Below are 3,904 nucleotides of genomic sequence, written 5' to 3' on the forward strand. Positions count from 1 at the left end.
ACCATCCATATATCATTCAGTCTGTCTGTCCATTTACTTTCTCCCGCTCGTGTTCTCAAGAGGGTGGTGGGTAGCTGAGTTGGAGTCGGTCTCATCTCACTTCAGACGAGAGGCGGGATACACATTGAACTGATCGCCTGTCAATCATAGAACAATCGAATTCCATCTCATTATCTGAGGAATTAAATTTGACTCAAAGCCTTATCATCATGTCATGCGGCTCTTAGTACTTGAAAGAGAATTACAATTTCCCACAATGACATCATCAATAAAGCTTGCAACACATGGAATGCCTTCAACTCATGTCACAACTTGGGAATGATTTTATGTTCAAGCATATGTTTGTTTGAAAAGTTTTCCCTTTATCCTGTTTCTACAGATATTGAGTAAGACAATACAAAAGCGGGGTGTCAAAGACATATTGCAAATGTCCCGTAGACTCAAAACTGTGGATTAAATTTTAGTGCAGCGAATGTCAAGTACAAAGCCCTGCAGGCTGAATCCAGCCCGCCACATCATGTAGCCAGCACAGGCATACAAACAGTTTGAATCGATATACGCTTTATGTTGCTCTACAAAAGAGCAGTGTTAGTTTCTGTGGTAATGCATATTGGAACCATAAAGGTCGATCTCAGTCAATTCAGATTCAACTTGCAAGTTAGCACATCTGCCTGGTCCTACAGTTCAAATCTCAGTTCCATCCCCACGTGGAGTTTCCGACTAGAGCTGGGCAGTATGGCAAAAAAAAAAAAAAAAAAACGAGAAAACAAAAAGTCACAATTATCTTTTTCACATTGTCATCTTCATTGCCGCCTGACTTAATGTGCCTTATAGTTGTTTAGTATATTTAATAAGCACATTAATACCTTCAGCATAGTTGGTAATTGCCTTTATTTCTTTTTCTTTTGTAGAGACCACACACATCCATGCACAGTAAACGCCCACTGCCACGCAGAAACATCTTCCCAGATAAATATACCCATAAATCCATACACAGTTGCAGCTTTCTCCCACCATACAATAATTAGTGGTATGCTACATGCTCAAGATAAACACAAGTGGACAAATGAATATATTGGACTTTATTGATGAACAACTGTTGGATAAAGTGATCATGTCCGCTACCTGCCTCCTCCTTATTCCACCATCTTGCCTAACCTGCTTTTCCAAGCATCCTGGCCATGAAGTGCCAGCTTCGGTAAAATAGAAATTTTAACCACCAGATTTACAGTCAAGGTTCCCACTCAACTATTGGCATAGCCTCCACAACATACTTAGTAGTTCATCATTATTTCTTACTGCATGTGCTGTATTCATCAGTACTGTGTTCCACATTTTTTTCAAAGGTTTTTCCTGAGTTTATAATAAAACTTGTTCTTAAATAGTTCCTTTATTATTGTGATCAAAAACACTTAATCTCAATTCTCAGAATGTTCAATAAATATTTATTCATACACATACATTTTGAAAAACAGTTCTTCTTACTTTTGTGATCAAAAACACTGATTTGAATCTCAATTTTGGCAATAGTTTTCAAATAAACAAAAATTATAGCAACTTTTGATCAATCCATATCAATATCACACTTTATTTTACCATTTATTTTAAGTGAAAATTAAAAAAAAATCACTACTGATGTAAGCCCCACTTATTAATGATCAAGGGCTCCAGGTGGCAGAGTGGTACTGTCACTTGCCTACGATACAGGTTGGTGTGGGTTCGCTTCCCTGCCTGGGTGACCATGTTTGAATGTGTGTGTGTTTGTGTGAGTGAGTGCAAAAAAACCCAAACTTATTTCAAACAGCGCATGGTTTAGGCCACGCCCCCTACGAATACATCCATCATCTACCGCTTATCCGGGGTCGGGTCGCGGGGGCAGCAGCTTTAGCAGGGTAGCCCAGACTTCCCTCTCCCCAGCCACTTCAGCCAGCTCCTCCGGCGGGATCCCAAGGCGTTCCCAGGCCAGCCGAGAGACGTAGTCTCTCCAGCGTGTCCTGGGTCATCCCCAGGGCCTCCCGCCGGTGGGACATGCCCGGCCGGGACGAAAACCACACTGCTCCTCCTAAATCCGAGATTCGACTTTCCGACGGACCCTCCTCTTCAGCACCCCTGAATAGACCTTACCAGGGAGGCTGAGGAGTGTGATCCCTCTTCCCTTCCTACGAATACAGCTGCAGATATATTTATATATTTTTACTTTTTTTATTTTATTTTTAATATTTGTTTTTATTTTTCATTTTCTATTTTTTTAATTGTATATTTTTATGTTATTTTAAAATAAATAAGATAATACAAATAAAAATAAAAATTTAAAATGAACCGATACAGATACAGACAGTGGTGTACTTGCTCATCCCTATTTTCATTTAAAATAATAATAATACATACATAAAAAAACAATGAATAATAATAAGAACAAAAATTTCACTTCAATTCCTGTTTATTTTGACCACTTCCGGGTCCTGTTGATATCGGGTCATGTCAGGAAGTGACCTTATTTCAACAAGAAGTGATCCAATATCAACAAGAAATGACCCAGAAGAGGCCTACCCGGTGTATTCTGTTTGAAATTGTTTGATAAAGTTATATGGGGGAAAAGAGGCCGGAAGTGGCCCAAAATCAACAGGAAGTGACACGATGTCAACCAGAAGTGGCCCTTAATCAACAGGAAGTGACTAGGAAATGGTTCAAAATTAAAAGAAAGTGACCCGATATCAATAACAGTGACAACGTAAGATGGCTGCCCCTCTGGCTTTAATTGCGAGGGGCAAATTGTGAGGCAAACTATTTACAGTACATGTCAGTGGACACAAGTGATTGCAGCTTTGGTGTAGTGGCTGCATGGCTAGTTAGCATTAGCAGTTTACAGTTGCTGCTAATATGTACCGGCAGCAGTGGCAGGCTGCGTAGACATCACTAAAATGTTCATGCTTTCTGCAAACGTAATCAATTGGGTGCTAGCTAGGTTTTCCTTAAATGGCTAAACAGGTTTGTTGTAATGCCGCTTTCTGACCAACCGCCGATGTACCTCACATGTCGGCTGAATTTACTCCACGAAGATACTGACAAATAACCAACAATGAGAAATGAATCCAAGGATAACTGCAAGTTATGGCTGACACCTGTTTCGCTGCCCCCAGATGTGCATTTACACCTTCGGTCATCCTTTACTTACTTTTACTTGTTTACTTTTTTATTATGGTGATGAGGATGTTGTTTGAAACCATAATGATCATACAGCTCACTAGTATGAAAATAAGTTTGACACCTCAGGACAAGAGGGACCTAGTGTTTCATAAGTAGCTGAGTTGCACACACACATGCACACGCACGCGCACTCTCTCACACAGATGTTTAGTCAACAACTTCCCATTTTTTGTCAGTCCGGTTTCCACTCTTCACACTGACCTGCCAATCCTCATCTCATAGGAAACCTCTTCTTTAGCCTTGACAGACTGTGTAATTATGTCAAAGAGGCTTTCAGCCTCCTTGACAAGAAGCCACTAGAACATTTACACTCAGCAAAGGTACGTATTAAGGGTCCAACACCTCGCGATCATGTTGACACACACACACACACACACACACACACTCACACAAAGTTTACAGTAAACTTTTGCCTGCAGCCAGGCCTGCTAAGCCTGCATCCTATCATCCTTCCCCCACCACAGCCAAGCTCAAACACACTTAGAAACGTGCTGTCAATGTTCCATTGAGCATTCCCCAGATTCCGTCTTTATGAGAATGTTTGACGTCTACGTCCACAAGGAGCAATCTGCTACCCCCTCATCTGGATACAACTGTTTCACATCTAGAATGTGCTCATGTGTGTGTATGCGTTCATGAATCTATATACACCTGCTCCCCTGCCGGTACTCACACATTGTTAACGACAAGAATTTTC

The sequence above is a fragment of the Leptonotus elevatus genome, chromosome 6, assembly GCF_054856555.1.
Source record: "Leptonotus elevatus isolate MCC_2025b chromosome 6, RoL_Lele_1.0, whole genome shotgun sequence".
Lineage (NCBI taxonomy): Eukaryota > Metazoa > Chordata > Actinopteri > Syngnathiformes > Syngnathidae > Leptonotus > Leptonotus elevatus.